General features: G+C 39.1%; 1 protein-coding gene across 3 annotated transcripts in view; it reads left to right on the forward strand.

The window, feature by feature from the left end:
* The first annotated feature begins 293 nt into the window (after window positions 1–293).
* Window positions 294–23,791, forward strand: part of R3HCC1L (R3H domain and coiled-coil containing 1 like) — a 103,948-nt gene continuing 80,450 nt past the window's right edge. Inside the window, exon 1 of one of the 3 annotated variants that reach the window (XM_066239719.1) lies at window positions 294–381. The gene's annotated coding sequence lies outside the window, so the exon portion shown is untranslated. Of the gene's footprint in view, window positions 382–580; window positions 721–23,791 lie in introns of those variants that run through there. The other 2 variants (XM_066239721.1, XM_066239720.1) reach the window with 2 other exon arrangements.

Here is a 23,791-nt window from a genome sequence, read left to right on the forward strand (position 1 = left end):
ATCATTGGTAACAAGGGCATTTTCTGTGGCCGCCGAAGTTGTAGCGCAGACGACGAAAGAGAAAGTAGGGACGGCGAATTCAGACTACTTTTTCAAGAAACTTAGCTATGAAGAAGAGGGATGGTATGATTGAGTGGGCTGAGGGGAACGGGAAGGGGAAGGGTTGGGCAGACGCGAGCGTAAACACCTTCCCCAGCTGTCATTTTGCCAGCCCCGCCCCCCCTCGTGACTAGGAGGCAGGCTGAGCGGCCGGGGACTACAACCCCCAGAAGACCCTGGGCGCTGGGGGCGGAGTCAAGGCCTGGCGAACGCCCTAGCGGCGCAAGCGGAAGAGCAAGAGCTACGAGGAGGCGGTGGAAGTAGAGAGCAACGGCGCCCCTGGTAACGAGCATCCTGCCTCCCTGTCTTTCCCTCCCTCCCTCCCTCCCTCCAAACCCCGAGCTGGGACTCGTAGCGTTCACTTTACCCTTCACAGCTGGGCCCAGAGTTCCTTTCTCTTTTGTTTGTTATCGGTATTTTTTGTCTCACGTGACACGCGGGGCGGGTCCCCGCCTGGGGCAGAGGTTACTGGGAAGCTCTTGCCCTTCGACCCCTGAGGGACTTGGGTTGCGGGGGACTCTCCCGAGGCCCTTGTGCTCTGCCAGGGGTTGCGTACCCATTGAGGGCGCTCGCCCCAGATATTCCCCGTGGAGGGGACGTTCCGGTTCTAGGTTTCAACAGGTATTGAGCGGGTCCGTGGCGACTCAGGGGTACAAGGCTGGGGGCCACAGAAGCCACCTCGAAACGACCCCCGAGGCTGCGGGTGACTTCCGGGCCGCGAGCCTTTGGAGTGAGTCCGCTCCGCTGCCGGGAGCCCCGGGCTATGGGCCGGGAGTGAGCAACCTGTGCGGGAGGATGCACTTCCTGGTTTGCTTGGGAGGCCCTCGGGAAACCCCAGGGCCGGTATTGAAGTTTTCTTATCTGTAAAGCCGCCTCTCCCAGTTAAGGGAAGAATCCCTGGATTTGAGCCCGGTGTCCTGGGGGAAGGTGTCTCAGGTCTTGCACTTGCTGCACCTGTGATCGTTCATGGCCCGTTTACCGCAGCCTCGGCTTCCCTGTATGAAAAATGGGGTTAGTAGTCTTTGGCCTGTCTGCCTTCCAGTGTGCTGGGCTTCAGCAGAAGCGATACACGTGAGAAAGCATGTTTCAGATGTAACTGTAGCCTTCTCTCTTGAAACACGTGAGAAAGCATATTTCAGATGTAACTGTAGCCTTCTCCCTTGAATTTTAAAGTGACATTCATGTCTTCATGAATTTAAACATGGTCATGATCTTTATGAAGATGACGTGAGTTAGTAAACTGGGGAAATGTCTTTAGAAACGAATAGAAGCCGTTCAAGTGTTCTTATGCCATGTTTCCGGTGAAGAGGGGATATCTATCACCTGTGGGGTCAGTTTTGAACTTTGTCTGGATTTTAAGGTCCACCAGAATTTGGATATTTCCCTCCTCCCAGCACAGACAGCTGTCCACCCCCCCACCCCCCTTGCTCAATTATAACCGTCCTTCAGCACTCCACAGCTACGAGTATCTCAGATACCGTGCGAAACTAGTGCCAGTCTCCAGCAGGTCTTGTGCCCCGCCCTCCGGTCAGATACTACTGGAGCTAAACCTAGCTCTGATTCGAACACAATCCCACTAACCTCGTGTGCACACTAGCTCAAATATTATGATAGATTATCTTCACCTAGCCTAGGTGTTATGTGTTAGGAGTCTGTTTTTCCTTCAACTTAGAATTCAGAATATAAATAGCCGGTATTCCAGCCTGTTTCCTTTTCTGGCAGTTAAGCTCTGAGACTCGAAGCAGGTGGCTTTTTGCCTTATTTTTCTTTCCCATGTAGAGAATGGGGATTTTACAATCAAAATTTATGGGTTTGGAGGAATAGTTAGGTAATTTTAACTTGTATTTATTCTGAACTTGGTTGAAAACTATTTGAATTTGTTTTAGAAACAGAGGTTGGTAGATTGATGAATTAGTTGAGTGTACAAAGTTGGACAAATTTGAGTTCAAATCCTGGTGCTGTGACTTACAGTTTATGATTTTTGGCAAGTTAGTTGATTTCTAAGACTGTTTACTAATCTCTAAAATGGAGATAATAGCATTTACCTCACAAGGTGTGTATAAAGATTAAATGAGATATGAATATAAAGAGCTTATAGTGCCTGCAGTAGGTGCTCATTATTCTGTTGCTATTGTAATTGGTGACATTCATAATGATAAATAATTTTAGATAAAGTATTTTCTTTAGACTTTAAAACTTATAGTGAGAATAGTTAGGCTTAACCTGAAAACCAGGTTTTCAGATTGCAGGGTTTTTTTTTAAGCAATTGAATTTTATGTAAAGATTATATTATGCTACTTTTCACTTTTAGAGGTTTTCAAAATGCTGTTGTGAAAAGATTGTTGGGATGTGATGTTTCATTTATAACCTGTAGTAAAAATGCAGTTTTCTTTCTGCATTTGTAGCTTATAACAGAACAATTATCTATGTTTATGACTTAGATACTAACTATTGATTGACTAGGACAGAGTTTTATAGAGCATTAAAATTTTTTTTTAATTTATTGATTTTAGAGGAAGGGAAAGAGAGAGAGAGAAACATCGATTTGTTATTCTACTTATGTATGCATTCATTGGTTGCTTCTTGTGTGTGCCCTGATGGGATTGAACCCGCAACTTTGTCAAATTGGGATAATGCTTTATAGAGCATTTTTGATTTCCCCACCACACCCCACATTTTTTAAAAAGCCAGACTGTTTGATTCTCTAAGTTTAGTGTAGTGGGTAGGGTCCAAAAACAAACTTAATTTTATTGTTGAATGTAAAGCTCTTTTAAATTAAAGTATAGTTGACATACAGTATAATATTAGTTGACATACCACATAGTGATTTGACATTTATATACCTTACAAAGTGATCACCATGAAAAGTCCAGTGACCATCTGTCACTGTACAAAGTTATTGTAATATTATTAACTGTATTCCCTCTGTTGTGCCTTACTTCCTCATGACTTACTTATAAGTCTGTACCTTTCAATCCCTTCACCTTTTTGCCCATTCCCCCACTCCTCTGGCAACTGTCAGTTTTTCTCTTTCAGTTTGTTTGTTCATTTGTTAGTTTCTTTAGATTCCACATATAATTGAAATGATCCAGTATTTGTCTTTCTCTGACTTACTTCACTTAGCATAATACCTTCTAGGTCTATCCATGTTTTTGCAAATTATAAGATTTCATTCTTTTTCATGGCTGATTTATATTCATGTGTGTGTGTATGCACACACAACACACACACATATCTACTTCCTCATTAATTTGTCTATTGATGAACACCTAGGTTGCTTCCATATCACGGCTGTTGTACATAATGCTGCAGTGAACATACAGGTGCATATATCTTTTTAGAGTTTTGTTTTCTTCAGCTAAGCACCCAGAAGTGGAATTGCTGAGTCCTTCTTTGTTTCTTATTACAGCCTTATTTTAAAGTCTGTTTTGTCTGATACAAGTATAGCAATCCTAGCTTTTTTTGTTTGTTTATATTTTCATGAAATACCTACCTTTTTCCATTTCTTTACTCAGTCCATGTGTGTCTTTTGATCTGAAGTATCCTATAGGCAGATATGTCAGGGTCTTGTTTTTTTTTATTCATTCAAAGATGACCTCAATTTTTGAAGGTGGAAACTTAGTGACTAGAGACTGATGCTGATGGTGGCACTGATTTGGGTTGTGTATGTAAGGAGTGAGAGTTTAGAGACACCTAGGAGAAAAACCTAATAGGAAAAACTGACTTCTTCATTAAAGCAGAGTCTTCAGATTAAGAAATGAAATATTTATTTTAAATTTCTTCAGGCTGCTGACTGCAAGATGTTGGTTGATTCAGATGTTTAGAAAATGTTTCCTTCACTCTCTTTTTTTGATGTGGTATCCTCTGGCTCTGCTTTGTCAGTTTCATTCTTACCATTAGTCATGTATCAGCAAGATAAATATTTTTTTACTACAGATTTGTGTACAGAACTATAGCAGTAATCACTTTCATTAAAATCTACTTTGTGTGCTGTGTGTTCTTTTTTCTTTTGTGTTTTAAATATTTTTGTTTTTTGACTTTTTTTACTTAAGAGAAGTTTTTGGAAGGTAGACTCATCCTCAGCTGTAGCATCTAAGTGTGCATAGTGAAGGCTCAGTTAGTGGTTACTGTGCTGAATAGTTCCGAAGAAGGACATTTTGTTGATTGTCCTATGTCCCGAAGGCATGCTCTAGACAGGATAGTATTGTGGAAATAACCTAAGCTTTTGGAGTCAGAGAGACCAAGGTTTGAACCCAGGCTCTTCTGCTTGCTAATTTTGTGACATTGGTTCATATAATCATTCTGAGTTTATTTTCTCATAATCTGTAAAACAGGGATAATAATACCAACCTGCATGACTGAAAATATTAGAGATTGTTTGAATTCAGTACATACTAGCCAGGCTTAGTAAAAGATAGATGGTGGTTTTATTATTACTATTTTCAACTTTTTATTATATTTTTCTAATAGTCATGGATTTTGGCGATGCATCTTATATCATTCCCCCAGTACTTTACATGATCAGTGTATTCTTTTAGCCAAGGTTAAAGTTGTTGATTGTGACCACAGGACCCTGAAAAACAACAAAGCTAATTGGTCAGTGTGTTTGAATCTATGACCCTGTCCTCATTAGCTCTATGAGCTAACTAGTCACAAAATATCTCACCAGAATGAAGACGACTTTTTTATTGTTGAGTCGGCATTGTTATGCTCATTAGATATAAGAAAAGTAAATGAACTAGTGCTGAAAACAAAAGTATAGATTTTTATTTTATTTTGTTTTGTCTTTTATTTTTTTTAGCTAGAGAGAGGAAGAGATAGATAGACAGGGACAGACAGGAAGGGAGAGAGATGATAAGCATCAACTCTTAGTTGCAGCTCTCTAGTTGTTTATTTAGTTAGTGATAGAGATGGAGGGAGGGACAGATAGGGACCACAGACAGGAAGGGAGAGAGATGAGAAGCATCAATTGTTCCTTGTGGCACCTTAGTTGTTCATTGATTGCTTTCTCATATGTGCCTTGACCCTGGGGGGCTACAGCAGACCGAGTTACCCCTTCCTTAAGCCAGCGACCTTGGGTTCAAACTGGTGAGCTGTGCTCAAGCCAGATGAGCCTGCGCTCAAGCCGGTGACCTCGGGGTATAGAACCTGGCTCTTCTGCGTCCCAGTCCTATGCTCTATCCATTGTGCCACTGCCTGGTCAGGCTCTAGTTGTTTATTGATGGCTTTCTTATATGTGCCTTGACTCGGGGGCTCCAGGTGAGCCAGTGATCCGTTGCTCAAGCTAGTGACCTTGGGTTGAAGCCAGCGACCCTGGGCTTCAAGCCAGTGACCTTTAGGCTCAAGCCAGTGACCTGTGCTCAAGCTGGTGAGCTCCTGCTCAAGCCAAATGAGCCCATGCTCAAGTCACTGAACTCGGAGTTTCAAACTTGGGTCCTCAGTGTCCCAGGTTGAAGCTCTATTCACTGTGCCAGTCACCTGGTCAGTCTTAAAGTATAGATTTGTAATTATAAAGCTGTATAAATATAAGACTAGCCCTCACATTATGTATAAAATTGGTGACCTGCAGGATGACTTTGATGACCACTAACCTGAAGTATAATTTAGTTATTTAGCTGTTGAACTGTATCTGTTACAGACTTCCCACCCATAGGAGAAGTGAGAAGAATTGGAACGAAGCTATTCATGTCTTGAGAGAGAATCCTAACTTATGCCAGCAACCACAATAATGTACTCTTAGTTAGTGGGGAAACCAGAGTTTTCCATTAATGTGCCCATCAGGATGGATGAAGCCCAGGTAATGCCCAAGAGCTTATTGAATTAGGGAGAAATTCCAGTTGTCAGAGCTTCAGATAGAAGTAGTTATAGGATTGTTGGTCAGCAGCAGTAAGACTGCATTTGGAGAGGATTTTTCTCCTCTCTCAATAAAACAGGGACCAGTTGCTCCCAGTCCATGGTGTGCATTTTTCAGTTTCTTGCTAGCCTTCTGTATAGTTTAAAATTCTTCAAATTCACTTTTTGATTTTAAAATATTTGTTGTTCCTCTTGTATCTTTTTTTTTTATGTCAAATATAGCTGGTTTCTGACTAGGGATAAAAGTAGAAAAGCAGAGAATCAATGTTGGAAACAGCAGGTTCTGGTGTCTAGTAAACTTCCCAATTAACAGGTTAACTTGTGAATATAATAGTGTGGTTTTCTGGAATAGTCAAATGGCTAATAGTTCATGCCCATTTAACTTGAGGCAGAGGCAAAAATATGGGCAAAATCCTTGATAATGTGATTTTCCCCTTAGAAAAAAATATAGGTAGTGTCAATATTGGCTTGTAGTTGGGCTCTTTCAAGTTCTTTGCCATGGACTGCCTGAAGAATTTCAAAGAAAGAAAGAAAGCACTTGTATTTAAATACTGACCTCTTAAATTTGAACCAGTAGTCCTGTTTGTGTTTCCTTACCATCTATAAAATAGGGATGTTAATACCAACCCTGCTTGTTTATAAAGATTAGTGGGAAAAGTTAACAAGAATATCTGGGAAAAGGGGTGGGTAACTGTTGGGAAGAGACAGAGAAGAAGGCACATACAATAGGCAGGGAAGAAGGCACATACAATAGGCAGAGAAGGAATCTGTGTATATCAATCAGAGATAGAGGGAAGTGGGAAAGAGTGAGAGAGACAGACAAGCAGAGGTAGAAAGGAGTAATGGGAGATGTAGAGAGAAGGGCCCACTTCGATATGAGGACAGACCGATGCAGAGAGGAGACTGAGAATGTGAGAGGGACCAACCAGGAGGGCATGGCCAAGAAATGGAGAGTTTATTGAGTTTGGTTTTATCTGTTTGGGGAGAACTTGTAAATATTTATAATTAGCTAGGAAAGGGATGAAAAGCAGGTATGTTTATGTGGTTTTTATTACAGTAACATTTTTCCTTAAATACTAAACTTATTTTGCACATTCACATGCAAACACCAAGCCAGCTTATGTGTTACAGACCTGTCAACTACTTACTTGACTCTTTTCAAAGTAGTTTAAACATATTTAAAAAAAATGAAAAAAAACTATTATTTTCTTGTTTAGAAATTAAAAAAAAATCTAATACACGCTTTCGGTAAACAACTTGGAAAATATAGGACATTTTTGTAAGAACAACAACAAAAAACACTCACAATATCAACACGTAACCAAATATACATTTTTTATGTTTTTATCCAATCATCTTTTCTCGGTATTTACTAAAATTCTTCTGTTTTTCTAAGGGAATCAAAAAGCTCTGTTTGTAAGTCCAAATGATTTTATAAATTATTTGTGGTTGAGTTAATTTTATATTCTCATTTTGGCGCTTAGGTACTTCTTATAAACTATTTGTATACTTTTTTATTTCCTCCCTCTGTAGATTAATGATCTTAATATTCATCTTTGTGTCTTAGACATTTAGCAAAGTGTTTTACATACAGGGTGGAGCAAAAGTAGGTTTACAGTTGTTCATGTGGGAAATAATACAATAATTAATAAACTATGTTTTGAGTACTCACAACTATAAACTTACTTTTGCCCCACCCTGTATTATAGGTACTCAGAACATGTTTGAGATGAATTGTTAAATTCCCTAAGTAGAAACTTTTATTTAAACAGGTCTTCCCAATTTCTCATTGGCAGATTGGATTTTCCTTAAAGTCGTGAAAAGCTTGATTTTAGGGTGTGTGTGTGTGCATGTGTGTTTAATATGAAGCTACTGAACTAGGAAAGGGTGCTTTTTCTGGTTAGCTTTTGTTGTGTAGCAAGCCACTCTGAAACTTAGTGATGTAAAGCACTGAATTTATTATGCTAGGGATTCTTTTGGCATTCAGATTGGGCAGTGTGGAGATGACTTGTCTGGAAAGACTTCAGCGCTGGTGCTGGCTTGCTGGCTGGCAGTTAGAAGCTGGAGTCTTCTTCACGGAAGTGTTTCATGATTGATGTTGGCCATCCCCAGGACACCTCCATACCCCTTTCTCCACATACACTGATTTGAGCGTCACGACATCATGGTAGCAGCTGTTTTCTAAGAGTAAACATCTCAAGAGAACCAAGTGGAAGCTGTGCTGCCTTTTGTGCCTTAGTGTTGGAGGTCATGTAGGGACTCAAGCTTGCCAAATTCAAGGACAGCAGCAGTTGCACTGAGCCCAGTTCTCACAGGAGTGTCAGAGTCACATTATATGACAGGCATTATGGGGGGAGGGTAGGTACCAGCTTTGGAAAGACAGTCTATCACAAACGATTGCTGCTGAGAAGTAGTAACTTAAACATTAAACTAGTTAAAAATAAGTTAATAAAACATCACTTTTTGAATGTCAGTGGATAAATATCCTTTTGAATCTTAGTAATGCTAATGATGTTAATTCAATTTAAAAACATACTAAATTTTTAAAAACTTTTAAACTCAAAGCTATTTTAAATTATTATCTTGACTTGGGGTCTGAGCAAGATCTTATTTCTCTTTTTAACCCAGTTTACATGTTGGTCATTTTCTATACTTGGCTTTGTCCCATCCCCTTTTAAAACTTAATCTGATTCATGTAAAAATATGATACTATAGAAAGTTTTGGGAATCAGGAAAAAATAAAATCCACCTATAATCTCACCTCTTAGATGTAACCAGTGTGAGGTCTGTAATTCCTTATCCATGCTTTCTAAAATTTAAACTGTTGTAAAAATAGAAAGTTTTTAAGAAGGCTGTGGCAAATTCAGTTGTTAGCTAAGGCCAGTCTGCACTGATAGAAGCTTGTTAGTAGTCTGTTCATTGCATGTAATTATAATGATTTATACTTTATTTTTTTTAAGGTGAGAGGAGGGGAAATAGTGAGGCAGACTCCCCATGTACCCCAACCAGGATCTACCTGGCAACCCATCTGGGGCCAATGCCCAAGTACCCAGCTATTTTTAGCTCCTGAGGCTGATGCACTCCAGCAGAACTATTCTCAATGCTTGGGGCCACACTTGAACCAGTCGAGCCACTGGCTGCCGAAGGGAGGGGAAGAGGGAGAGAAGGGGGAGGGGAGAAGCAAATGGTTGGCTCTCCTGTATGCCCTGACCAGAAATCGAACTCGGACATCTGTATGCCAGGCTGATGCTCTATCCACTGAGCCACTGGCCAGGGCCAGATTTATACTTTTGTTCCACAAAAATATTAATGTGTTTAATTACAGAGCATTGCCTCAGACTCTGGTTGGATTATTTTGTAACATATGGAATATGTATCATACTAACCTTTCTAAAGTCTGAAAAAAAAAGTTTGAATTCTATAGCTTATTTGACCCCAAAAGTTTTGGATAAGAGATTTTAGACTGGAATTAATAACCTCGTGCTAGAAAAAGATGAATTTATATTAGCCAATCTTAGTGGTTATAAACATTTTTATCATGAGAATCTTCCCAGAACTTTTGTGCCTTCATTTCCTTTTTTTGTTTTAGGAAAAGACCCGGAAATAAAAGGGTTTTTTTGTGTGTGTGACAGAGAGAGAAAGGACAGATAGGAACAGACAGACAGGAAGGGAGAGAGATGAGAAGCATCAAGTCTTCATTGCAGCTCCTTAGTTGTTCATTGATTACTTCTCATATGTGCCTTGACCGGGGGCTACAGCAGAGGGAGTGACCCCTTGCTCAAGCCAGTGACCCCATACTCAAGTGGATGAGCCTGCACTCAAGCAAGATGAGCCTACATTCAAGCCGGCGACCTTGGAATTTCGAACCTGGATCCTCCATGTCCCAGTCCGACACTTTATCCATTGTGCCACCGCCTGGTCAGGCAAAAGTAGTTTTGATTTGTTTAATGATTGGTAATTCTCTTCAACCATCCCAGGTGTTTCAAACTCGATGTGACTATCTTTCAGTACTGACCTTTCAGACCTCTTAATTTTCCCATGTGAGAACCAGTGATTTGTTGAGTACTGGAATTGATGAGCCCCAGAAGCATGACGTTCTTGGTTTTTGCCACCAGCTTTGTAAAGGTGATATTGCTAATTCTTTCCCCTTTTGCAATAGTGTTTCTTTTTGTATTGTGGTTCTTGTTTCTTTCCTTGAGTAGCCTGAAATATTTCTTTGCCTCTTACACTGAGTTCAAGATTGAAGAATTTATTTTTCACTTCATAATGTCATATAGTTTTTATTTTATCTTTTAGTTTTTTTCTTTGTTTCCAAGTGAGAGGAGGAAAGATAGACAGACTCCCGCATGTGCTCTGACTGGGATCCACCTGGCAACCCCATGTGGGGCTGATGCTCTGCCCATCTGGGGCCATGCTCGCAATCAAGCTATTTTTAGTGCCAGAGATGGAAGCTCCACACAGCCCTCCTTAGTGCCTGGGGCTGATCCACTTGAATCAATTGAGCCATGGCTGCAGGAGGAGCAGAGAGAGAGAGAAAAGGAGGGGAGAGGGGTGGAGAAGCAGATGGTCGCCTCTCCTGTGTGCCCTGACCAGGAATTGAACCCGGGATATCCACGTGCTGGGCCGACGCTCTGCCACTGAGCCAACCAACTGTTCAGAGCCTATATAGTTTTAATTTTAAAGTATTTTGCCCAAGTAGATACATGAGCAGATTTAATTCAATGTATTATTTGTACATTCCTGATTATTAATGCATCTGTAGGTAAGGTTACACCTACAATCCTTCTAGTATTACAATTACAGGGTGTCCTTGGGTTACAATAGGCTCAACATATGACATTTCAAGTTGACGATTGCTCGCTCCCATAAAAACTTAAAGAAATTGAAACTTAATGTTTCGGCTTATGCCAGCATCAATCTTACAGACTATGTGGGTGAACTATATAGTTTGGTTGTGCATAGTAGAAGAATACACAGTGATGCATTTCCTAGAGCATGTAAAGGGATCAGCCCCTATGGCCCAGTATCTCCAGCTCCTTCTGCAGGTTCTCCTTCCTCTCCATCTTCCTCCTCCCATAGGTCACTCCTACCTTGCAATGCCCCTTCCAGTGTGAAACCAACCACAGTTATAAAAGGAAGAAACTTTTTTTACACTCATTTTTTTCTGTTACTACAGTACAGTGTACAGTATTTATGTCCTTTCCTTTCTCTGTGGCTTAGTTGTGTTTTCATGTTCTAGATGATGACTTTACAGCTGTGTTGGGATAGGTAAGTGACTTAGACTAGGGTGTGTTTTTACTTACACCAAAATTCAGGATATGTCACTGTTGTAGGAACGGAACTGTGTTGTAACCCGAGGACCTCTTGTACTCAGTTCTCTCTGTTCACTTAATTGGTAATTGTTGACTTTAAATTTTTATTTTTATTTTTAAAGCCTCGGTATTTTGTATGTCTGTATTCTTTTAGTGTGAGAAATATGAAGGTCTTCCAACAAAAAAGGGACAGCAATTTTCCTAGAATTTTTTTTGTCCCTTTCAATTGAAAATGTTTTTGTGTATTTTTAACTGTTGAACAATATATTTTGATTAGAAGTTCATATATTGTCATTATTTATATTTTTAAGACAGCATAGTTTAAAACATAGTTTATAAAGTCAAGTAGTAATAACAAAAGGTTTACAACAATATATTTCTTGTCCTATCCCTACCCGCTCTCTATTCCTTTCCCAAAGGTAACCACTATCAGCTCTTTAAGCTGTTTCTTCTAGCATTTATATATCCATATTTTAAAATAATGTTTATGTAATACTGGTCTTTGATTCACCATTTACTCATTATATATAGAGTTCTATTATGATAGAGAAAGTTTTACTGTTCTTTTTTTTTTTTAAGTGAGAGGAGGGGAGATAGAGAGACAAGACTCTCTCATGCACCTCAACTGGGATCCACTGGGCTACCTTCATCTGGGGCCAATGCTTGAATTAACCAAGCTATTCTCAGTGCCTGGAGCAGACGCTTGAACCAGTCGAGCCACTGGCTAGGAGAGGAGAAAAGAGAGAGAAGGGGAAGAGGGAGGGAAAGAAGCAGATGGTTGCTTCTCGTGTGCCGACTGGGGATCAACCTAGAATGTCTGCATGCTGGGCCAATGCTCTATCCACTGAGCAAACCAGCCAAGGCCAAGTTTTACTATTCTTAAACCACCATCACCACCACTACTTCTTCCTAGCCTCAATTTAGTTATCATAGAATTAAATCAAATAATGTTGTGTTTACATTATTATGCCTGTGCAAATTTTGTTTGCTGACAGTAACAAGTAGTAGCCTTTCAGTGCAGTTTTTTACAAGGTCAGAGTAATCTGTCAGTTCCCATTTACTTTCCTTTTTAAAAAAATTCTTGAAAACTTCTCTTCTGGAGACCTTCATTTTTTTTTTAATCTAGGACTACCGTCTCAGCTTGCCGCACAGTTCTTTTCCCGGGATGATTTCCCTTCGTTGTCATTCCTAGACTTTTCTTTCCTTTTGGGTTTGATTCCCAGATTGTTGTAACTCTTATCTTCCTCTTTCTTCTTTTACCATTTTGCTTAGGTAGAGCAGCACGTCCGCTAGTAGTTGTGTCAGATTAAAAAGATGGGGCTATGGCAAAGACATTGGGCTGACAGCTTAGCCATGCCTGTCTCTGTCACATGGCTTCAGTCTGGATAGGTTGTCTTCTACTTCTGGGGTGCAGTCAGCATCCTGGAATCCTCATTCAGTAATATTCCTTTGCTTCTCTCTTGTGTTGAATATCCTGTGTTCCATATCCCATACCTTTCTTTATTTTGATTTATTTCCTCATTTGGTTTCAAAGGATGATGAGACCATCACTTACTATTTAAAATATCTGATCAGGGACAGTCTCCTTGAACAAAGCAGATTGTTAATCTTACATAGTGTTATTGGGGAGTGTGGAGTTCAGAGATTGGAAGATACTAGGAGGCAGATATGTATTAACATCTGTAGATGCCTGGTTACTGGGGAGGCATTGGTGATTGGTTGGTATTCAGGGGTGAATGTATTGAAATGAACCTGTCTCAGACTGGTTGGCTTGTAAAAGAGTGCTGAAGTAAGTTATTCTTATCAACTGAGTGGATTTAAAACTGGTTCTCCTGACAACTTTTGTATTATGGCTGTAATCAGTCTTTTCCTTAAAATTGTAAGAACTTGAAATTCTCAATCCTCTAGTAATTTTCTAAGAAAGAGTACATGGGAGGTAATTTTTTGAGTCTTTCCATGTCAAAATGTCTTTTTTTTTCTGTCTACACATTTAATTTAGTTTGGGTTAGTGTAAAATTCTAGATTGAAAGTACTTACTTTTCTTCAGAATCTGAAGGCATCGTGTTTTTCTCTCCCCCTTGTCTTTTGTTGCTCTTTAGAAGTCATAAGCCAACATGAATCTTCTTTTGTTTGGACCTTGTTGGATCTCTGCATTTTTCTGGGAGCTGGTGTATGGGAATGAAGATGGGGGCAATAGATCTCAGTGTTCAAATATGTTCACATAATCACCCAGTATTAAAGGCCTTAGTACTTAGCCCCCCAGACCAGAGATCATCTATTTTACATTCTGCAGAGATAACCCCAAGTCTTTCAGGGATGAGGAGGGGACTCGAAGTATTTAGCTACTCTTCAAACAGCTTTCATCCATGCCCCTTCCACCCTGCACTTCCAGTGGTGGTGCTGGCGGGGCACTTCCTGACTCTTGTGTGGATGTGTGGCTGTACACTAAGGTGGGTCTCAGCATTCTCTACTGCTGGATTGGGATTTGGCTCTTCAGGGTCTGCTATGCAGTTAACATTCGAGTATGTTCTAACCTCCAAAGTTTTGTAACTTACTTTCTTCTCTCATACTCTTTTCATCCTTGTTAATACATGCCTTACAAGAACTTGACTGTTATTTTAGTAGGCTTTTGGAAAGAAGCAAAATTATTTATGTGTATGTCCGTTCCACTCTCTTAACCCACAGGACTGAAATGATTTGATAAGAATAACTGGACAATTTTTATGTGAGCTTATAATTTTAATATATGAAGCAAAGTAATACAGAATATGGTACTCAATACAGTAACTAAATGTAGGTCTGCTGAGAGGGCGCTGTTATGGAAAAGGAAGGATGTCATGCCTTCCTTGATTGTGGGCTGTACCTTTAATTTCTAAAAATAATTTTCAGAAAAAAACATAAAAGTGATTCATCTTCATTATAAGAAAGTGCCTGATCAGGCGGTGGTGCAGTGGATAGAGCGTTGTACTGAGACGCAGAGGACCCAGGTTTGAAACCCCGAGTTCGCTGGCTGAGCACGGGGTTACTGGCTTGATATGAGAAAGCAATCAATGAATAACTAAGGAGCTGCAACAAAGAATTGATGCTTCTCATGTCTGTCCCTATCTGCCCCTCTCTCTGTCTCAGTCACTCACACACACACACTAACAAATACTGATGTGAAGATGAAAATAAAAATCACTTTAATTCCACTACCCAGAACTAACCACTATTAACTGTATGTTTTCTAATCTTTTCTATGCATTTATCTATGTATTTGTGCACGTATGTTTAAGTGAAACTTACCATGTGTATTATTTTGCTCTTCCCTCATTTTTTCCCACCATAAAAATGTATATGTCTTGAGTCGAGAGTTTTTTTGTGCAGAATCTAGAGATAATATTCTCATTAACAGCATCTAACAGATGCCATTTATGAAGATTACATGCCAGGTAATGTGCTAACATTTTTTTTTTAATTTATGTTGACATTATTTCAGACCACAGAATGTGCAAGAAATTCACCCAGGTAGGGTATTAACACTTTCTTTGTCTCTGTCTCTCTCATATATCTATACACATATATGTGTATATGTACATATATATACATACATACATATATACATATATATCTTGTACAGTTCCTCTTCCCCTGTATACCTAAATATGTACTTGAGAGTGCATTTTCTAAAAACAAGGTCATTCTTTTATCTGACCACGGTGCAGTTGTCAAAATCAGGAAATTAATATTGACTTAATATTATCATCTAATCTATAGGCTTGTTAAAATTTTGCCCATTGTCCCAATAATGTATTTTTATAAAAAAATAAAAATTTGATCATGGAGTGCATTCAGTTTTTTTTATCTCTAGTTTTTGTTAATCTGGAGCATTTCCTCAGTCTTTCTTTGTTCTTTTCATGACAATGACATTTTTGAAGACTGCAGGTCAGTTATTTTGTAGAATGCCTCTAATTTGAGTTTATCTGATATTTTCTCATAATTGAATTCAGGTTATCAATTTCTGGTAGAAGTATCACAGAAGTAATGTTACAATTTTATTAAAGTAGTGTCTGCTAGGTTTTGCGAGGTGGAGGAAATTATTTTTCTTTTCATAGTTTTTTGGTGGTAAAATATGTGTAACAAAACTTACATTTAATCATTTTTAGTGGGATTAAATACATTCATATTTCATTTGTAATTCTGAAGTATCTTTGACAAAATACTTGACACTGTAAATATTGTTATTTCTTGAACTTGTACTCACTAATTTTAGTATCCGTTAATGATTTCTGCCTGAATCATTTTTATCATGGTTTCTAAATGATGATTTTCTAATTCCATCATTTCTTCTATGCTTATTATAATACTTTATTTTATTATTTTGATGCTGGCCCTGATTTGGCCAGTGGGAAACCCTTCATATTGATTTGTCTCATTTAGGCTTGATCTTGTTGTTTGAGTACTTTACTTTTTACCACAAGATTTCTAGGCCCATTTCATATTTTGCCAGCCCAAGCCTTAGAATGAGTTATTTCTTCAGGAATCTCTGGTTCCTTTAAATAGAGAATGGCTTTATAAGCCAGAATCTGGACTCGAGATGTCCTCATTGCTGCAGTTTGTCATTGCTTTTAGGCCCTCTCAGCAGCCTTTTAGGGATTGAATACATTTGATAGATGTGTGCCTGTCCACACACATTCATAGACCGTATTTCCCCATGTTAAAGACGCACCTTTTTGGGAAAAATTTGGGGTCTAAAAACTGGGTGTCTTATACAGTGGTTGTAGATTTTTTTTACTTGCAATCCCTGCTTTTTCATGTGGATGAGTTGTATGAATTTTATGATGAATAAAACTTGAGTTTATTAGCTTTATGTAACACCTTTTTTTTTTCAAATTTCAGGCCCCAAAATTAAGGTGGGTCTTATACATGGGCACTTCTTATACATGGGGAAATAAAGTACATCTTTATCTGTCCACTGAAAGGAATGAATTTATATTGATACTACTGATTCTAATCCAACATAGAAAAATTTATTTTATCCTTCATTTTGTATAACTCCCTCTCCTTCCAGTGAGAAACCTAGCCCCATTATTCATGTTTTTATTTATTGGCTCAATTCTAGAACATCAGAAAATAGGTTAAGAATTGCTTACTCATACACTATTTAAAAGACACATAGTAAGTAGAGTTAAATTTTGTAGATAGCTTTTTCCTTTAGCATATAGTCTAAATCAGGGGTCCCCAAACTTTTTTTTTTTTTTTTGTATTTTTCTGAAGCTGGAAACGGGGAGAGACAGTCAGACAGATCCCGCATGCGCCTGACTGGGATCCACCCGGCACGCCCACCAGGGGGCGACGCTCTGCCCACCGGGGGCGATGCTCTGCCCCTCCAGGGTGTCGCTCTGTTGTGACCAGAGCCACTCTAGTGCCTGGGGCAGAGGCCAAGGAGCCATCCCCAGCACCCGGGCCATCTTTGCTCCAATGGAGCCTCGCTGGGGGAGGGGAAGAGAGAGAAAGAGAGGAAGGAGAGGGGGAGGGGTGGAGAAGCAGATGGGTGCTTCTCCTATGTGCTCTGGCCGGGAATCGAACCCAGGACCTCCGCACGCCAGGCCGATGCTCTACCACTGAGCCAACCGGCCAGGGCTCCCCAAACTTTTTACACAGGGGGCCAGTTCACTGTCCCTCAGACCGTTGGAGGGCCGGACTATAAAAAAAACTATAAAAAAATCCCTATGCACACTACACGTATCTTATTTTAAAGTAAAAAAACAAAATGGGAACAAATACAACATTTAAAATAAAGAACAAATAAATTTAAATCAAGAAACTGACCAGTATTTCAATGGGAACTATGGGTCTGCTTTTGGCTAATGAGACGGTCAATATCCGGTTCCATATTTGTCATTGCCAGCTGGAACAAGTGATATGATGCGCTTCCGGAGCCTCCCGCGTCACCGGAAGTAGTACTGTACGTGAGCGAGGCTGTGCTTTGCGGCGCCACCATATACAGTACTCTCACTGACCACCAATGAAAGAGGTGCCCCTTCTGGAAGTGCAGTAGGGGCCGGATAAATGGCGTCAGGGGACCTCATGCGGCCCGCGGGCTGCAGTTTGGGTACCCCTGGCCTAAATCTCCACTGTCCAATAGGGTAGCCAGCCACTAACCACATGAATTGAGATTTGTCATAAGTGTAAAATGTATACTGAATTTTGAAAACTTAGTATGAAATGAGGACTTAGTATTTAATAATTTTATATTTTTTATGTTGAAATATTTTAGTTATATCAGATAAAACATTAAAAATTAATTTTTATCTATTTTTACTCTATTTTAATGCTTCCACTAGAAAATATTAAATTATATGTGTGGCTTCTATTATGTTTCTGACATTGCTGATATAAAAACCATGTTCAAAAGTTTCTTGGATTAGTTTCTCTTTCCAACGTACTCCCTCCCCCGTGTAGTTATATTAGTCATTTGGAGTATAGTTCCATTCTATTTGTATTCTAAGTTTTTCTCTTTCTTCTAATTGATCTTACTTATTTTTGAGTATGTGAAACATTAATATTGTTCCAAAAGTTAGAATTGTATAGAAATATATACTTAGAGCAGTGTCACTTAGTTTTTATTCTTTCATTTCCACCCTGTATCCTACTGCCCTCTATAGGGACCCATTCTCATCCTCTGAATTAGCCTTCATGTTTTTTGAAAAAGAGATACAGATTTATTTTCTTACTTCCTCTTCTTTTTTACACAACATGTAATATACTACAGATCCTCTTTTGTACTTTGCTTTTTTAACCTTTCAATATATTTTGGAATCTACTCGATTTCATTTCACTCTCCTCCCTCCTTCTTCCCTCCCTCTTCTTTCCCTCTTCCTTCCCTCTCTCTTTCTCTTCCTCCTACAGATGCATTGTATTCTATTGTGAGGATGTTGACCATTCTCTTATGCTTTTTCCAATATTTTGCATTTACAAACAGTGCTTCAGTGACTAACCTTGTCCATATACATTTTCATATGTTGAAAGTATATTTTTGGGTAAATTTCTAAAATGGTATGGTTGGGTCCAAAGTTTAAAAGTGTACATAGCTTTTTAAAATATTGCTAAATCCCATTCTGTGGGAGTTGTACAAATTTGAATTTCTATCAGCAATGTATGAGAGTGTTAGTTTCTCCACAACCTTATTATCAGAGTGTGTTGTAATGCTTTTTAGTTTTTGTTGAACTTATAGATAAGAAATGGTATCTCCATATAGTTTTAATATTCCTTTCTCTTAGTAGCAGTGAGTTTAAACATCTTTCCATAAGTATGAAGGTCATTTTAATATTTTTTTGTGTGAATTGTCTTGTATTTTTTTGTTCATTTTTCTATCAGGTTTTTACTTTTTTTCTTCCCTCAGTTTTTAAGTGTTTAAAAAAAATACATTAGGGAAATTAGCTCTTTGTAAATGATAGATGTTACAGTTTGCCAGTGATTTTTGACTTTGTTTAGGGTGTATATATATGTGTGTATTTATTTAGACTTTTATATAGTCCAATTTTTCATTGCATGTGAATTTTGGGTAATAATTAGAAAACCTTTCCTTTTACCCAAGGTATAGAGGAAATGACACATTTTCCTCTATTGTATGGTTTTAGTTGTTAAATTTGGATCCCTGAATCCTCTGGAAGTTTTTTTTTTTTTAATGAATATTGTGTGAACTTACTAATCTTTTTACAAATGTTCATTTTTTTTCCAGCATATTTTCTTTAAAAAATACAATTTTGCCACAACGTTTTGAGATGCCACCTTTTTCATGTTTTAAGTTTCCATCTAGTTTATTTCTGGACTTTGCACCAGACTGTTCACTCTGGCATCATTATCACAGTTTCAATTATAGTATATCAAGGGCTAGCTTCTAGAATTTTTTTGTTTTTTGGCTGTTCTTACATGTTCGTTTTTCTGTTGAATTTTAGTAGCAGCTGTCTCCATAAAAATCTTCCTTGTATTCGGATTTTTATTGGGACTACGGTAAGCTCATAAATTAATTTAGGGAGAACTGACATCTCTATGATGTTGACCTGTGTGTTCTATCCAAGCACAAGGAATATCTTTCCATTTGTTCAAATCTACTTTTGTGTCACAGGAATGTTTTTGTTTGTTTGTTTATTATGTATTTTTGCGAAGTGAGAAGAGGGGGGCGTGTAGGGGGAGAGGCAGACAGACAGACTCCTGCATGTGCCCAACCGGGATCTGCTCGGCATGCCCACCAGGGTGAGTTTCGGCCCCTCTAGGGCGTTGCTCTGCTGCAATCAGAGCTATTCTAGCACCTGAGGTGGAGGCCGTGGAACCGTCCTCAGCGCAGGGGCCAACTTTGCTCCAAAGGAGCCTTGGCTGCGGGAGAAGAGAGAGATAGAGCGGAAGGAGGGGGGAAGGGTGGAGAAGCAGATGGATGCTTCTCCTGTGTGCTCTGGCTGGGAATCCAACCGGGACTTCTACACGCCAGGCCGACGCTGTACTGCTGAGCCAACCAGCCAGGGCCCACAGGAATATTTTAAAGTTTCCTTTTTATTGGTTTTGTATACTTCTTGTTAAATTTGCCATTAAAAGAACTTATTAATAAATTTTATAGATCTTTATGTCACTATGTGTAGAGCTACATTATTCTTTTTAATGTCTGTATTGTTTTCCATAGTATAGATGTACCATAATTTATTTACTCTGGCCCATATAGATGGACGTTACACTTATCATTTTTCATTCTATATGATTTTTCAATCTGCATTCACTAAAACAGGACCTTATTGCTTTTTAAAAAAATATTTGCCTGTTTGATGGGCAATGAAGAATATATTTATTTTTTATTTCTTTTCTAACTGATGAGGTTTATTTTTTTATCCATCCATCCAAACATTCATTCAGCATATTCTTACCATGTATCATCCCTGTAAGAACTATAGTATTGACTGGAAGTTGAGTTTCTTTTTGTGTTTTTGATCATTTGTATTATTCTGTTGCACCTTTGCGTGTGTGAGTGTGTGCTGGCAATTACTAGGTGTTTCTGCCCCATCAGACTAGTTCTCAGAAGACTGAGAATGAGAGAAAATGACATTACTTTATTCTGTTTTGTTGATGAGCTTCTAAAAAAGTACTTGTATGTGTATATATTTATTTTCATTGCAGCATCTATGGTAAATCACTTAGTATTCACAAAATGAGGTAGTGTGAGGTAAATGCACAGATAGGTATCAAAGAAGTGATAACTACATCTTTTTATAAAATAATAATTATATATTATTTTGCAGATGAGGCTGCTGTTTCTATCAGAAGGGAACTTTTGTACCATTTTCCTTGAGACAGAATCTATATATTTGTTCTAGAATTTTATTTTTCAAAAAATAAATGCCACTTATTTGGTAAGTCAGTTAAGTATACTTAACATATTTTATAGAAATACTGTTCATTTACTCTAAATATTTATTTGCTTATATTTTGTTTCTTCACCATCATTTATTTTCTAACTTGCATGTAAAACAAGTTTGCAAGTGGAAATTTCCTAAAAGGCTATTTGGAAGATTTTCTTGCTTCTATTCACTGTCTTTGTTGTCAAGTGAACAGGGGCTAGTTAAATCCTGAAATTAGTTCTGAAAGTTGGATTACTAGCTTCCCTTTCTTCAAAACTGATAATTAACATCCTTCCTTTTAAGCTCTAGCTTCCCTATCGTTCATATAGGGATCAGCAAAGATGCATTGTTATTCTAAGAATTAAAGAATAGATAATAAGTCTTTAGTAAAGCATAATAAAGCAGGCTGAATCTATCAAAGCACTTGGAAATGAAAAATTAGATATCCAGTGAAATTGATTTCAGTTTTTTTTTTTTAATTATTTTTTATTTATTTATTTATTTTAGAGGGACAGAGGAGAGTCGGATAGAGGGATAGAGAGGGACCGACAGACAGGAACAGAGAGAGATGAGAAGCATCAATCATCAGTTTTTTGTTGCGAAACCATAGTTGTTCTATGATTGCTTTCTCATATGTGCCTTGACCGCGGGCCTTCAGCAGACTGAGTAACCCTCCGCTCGAGCCCGTGACCTTGGGTCCAAGCTGGTGAGCTTTTTTGCTCAAGCCAGATGAGCCCATGCTCAAGCTGGTTATCCTGGGGTCTTGAACCTGGGTCCTTCCGCATCCCAGTCCGACACTCTATCCACTGTGCCACCTCCTGGTCAGGCTTGATTTCAGTTTTTTAATATTACTATATAGGTGTTTGTTTCCAATTAAAATTTTAAAGAAGACTTAGTATATTGGTTGGACCTGCTATTTTGTGAGAGGTTTTTCTAACCCACATCCTCTGATCTTCTCAGGCTCTTTCAGCTTCTGACTTTCATGTGTAGCCAGTGGCAACTGGGAAGCTGATGTGAAGGCTTTAGTAGTAGCAAGAGGGTCGGTCAGTCACAGTAACTGTCAGAAGATAATTGTATTTGTGTGCTGCTGAAGCATGTGGCAGAAAAAATGAATGGAAACAATAATGAAATGATATTGGTGATTTGCAGAATTTTCTTTTAAATAGTTTTGCACAACAAGTGTGTAGTAAATGTTGCTGTTGAGAGCTGAGCTTAAAGTATTCTCAAATATAGTATGTCTGTAAAGTCATGGTGCACTTTTGACCAGTCATAGGAAAGCAACGAAAGACGATAGAAATGTGAAATCTGCACCAAATAAAAGGAAAACTCACCTAGTTTCATACCTATTCAGTGCAGTTCGATGTGGGCTCACGCACAGATTTTTTAGAGCTCCTTAGGTAGCTATCCCATATAGCCTCTACAGCAGGGGTCCTCAACTACAGCCTGGCCGCAGGCCACATGCGGCCCCCCTGAGGCCATTCATCCGGCCCCGCTGCACTTCCGGAAGGGGCACCTCTTTCATTGGTGGTCAGTGAGAGGAGCATGTTGACCATCTCATTAGCCAAAAGCAGGCCCATAGTTCCCATTGAAATACTGGTCAGTTTGTTGATTTAAATTTACTTGTTCTTTATTTTAAATATTGTATTTGTTACCGTTTTGTTTTTTTACTTTAAAATAAGATATGTGCAGTGTGCATAGGGATTTTTTTATAGTTTTTTTTATAGTCCGGCCCTCCAACGGTCTGAGGGACAGTGAACTGGCCCCCTGTCTAAAAAGTTTGGGGACCCCTGCTCTACAGACTCGTCACTGACTGATGGCCTACCAGAACGGGGCTTCTCCACCAAACTGCCAGTTTCCTTCAACTGCTTATCCCACCGAGTAATGTTATTCCTATATGGTGGCGCTTTGTTATAAATGCGCCGATATTCACATTGCACTTTGGTCACGGATTCGAATTTAGCGAGCCACAGAACACACTGAACTTTCCTCTGTACCATCCATATCTTGACTGGCATGGCCGTGGGCTGCTGGACTGCTCCGCTGTATCCACAGTGTAACGTCATCATCTGCGCATGCTCACATGCTGCCACATCATCCTACAGAAACTGGGAGGGTTTTCCTTTTATTTGGTGCAGATTTCACATTTCTATTGTCTTTTGTTGCTTTCCTGTGACCGTTCAAAAGTGCACCATGACTTTACGGACACACTGTAGAATCTAAGAATGAGGAGCCTCACCAGGTGGTGGCATGGTGGATAGAGTGTCCACTTGGGACGCTGAGGACCCAGGTTCAAAACTCTGGTGTCGCTAGCTCACCAGCTTGAGCCCAAGGTCACTGGCTTGAGCAAAGGGTCACTGGCTGGGCTGAGAATCAATCAGTGAACAACTAAAGTGCCACAAGTATGAGTTGATGCTTCTCATCTCTCTCCCTTTCTGTCTGTCTCTGTTTGTCTCTCTCTCTCTCTCTCTCTCTCTCTCTCTTTCACTATCACTAAAGAAAAAAAATCTGTAAAAAGAAAAATCCAAGAATGAGGAGCTATAGGCATAGGAAAAAGGGGAAAGAAGATTCTCCATTGATAGGATTTTTTTGTAGTCTTTTTTTTGTTAGCATCAGAAAGCAGACTTCCGAAGTTCTTAGATGGAATATATGGCTCATGTGAGTAGTGGTGTGGAATTTCGTTGTGCATGACGCTGAAATGGACCAGATCTCAGAGGAAACCAAAGTGAGTTTTAATCTTGGTTATTTAAAATCTCCTTGCACCTGTCTTATTAGGAGTATTATTTTTTTAAGAGGAAACTAATTTGCAACTTGCTATAAAGAGTGACATTGTGTCCAGGAAAATGCTGTACTAACACACTGCACTGTCCCACAAGAGTACTTCTCAAGTCCCTAAACACAGTGCTGACAATCTGTGAGAGCCTGTGAATTGTTGGGGAGCAGTTGGGGGAAGATGGACAGCAGCGTGAGGAGGTTGTCTGTAAGTTATAGAGGAGTTGGGGAGGGGAAGAAATGAAAGAAGAGCGAAGCAGCTCAGGTTCTGTGGGCAGTTGGAATGGAATCTTCCCATTGTTAGCTCTGCTAATAGGATGAAATAAACAGCTGGAGTGCATGTAGGGGTTTGGTGGGGTAGAAATAGTGTGTTTTATTTTTCTTTTCAAG

This window comes from Saccopteryx bilineata, chromosome 7 (genome assembly GCF_036850765.1).
Source record: "Saccopteryx bilineata isolate mSacBil1 chromosome 7, mSacBil1_pri_phased_curated, whole genome shotgun sequence".
Classification (NCBI taxonomy): Eukaryota; Metazoa; Chordata; class Mammalia; order Chiroptera; family Emballonuridae; genus Saccopteryx; species Saccopteryx bilineata.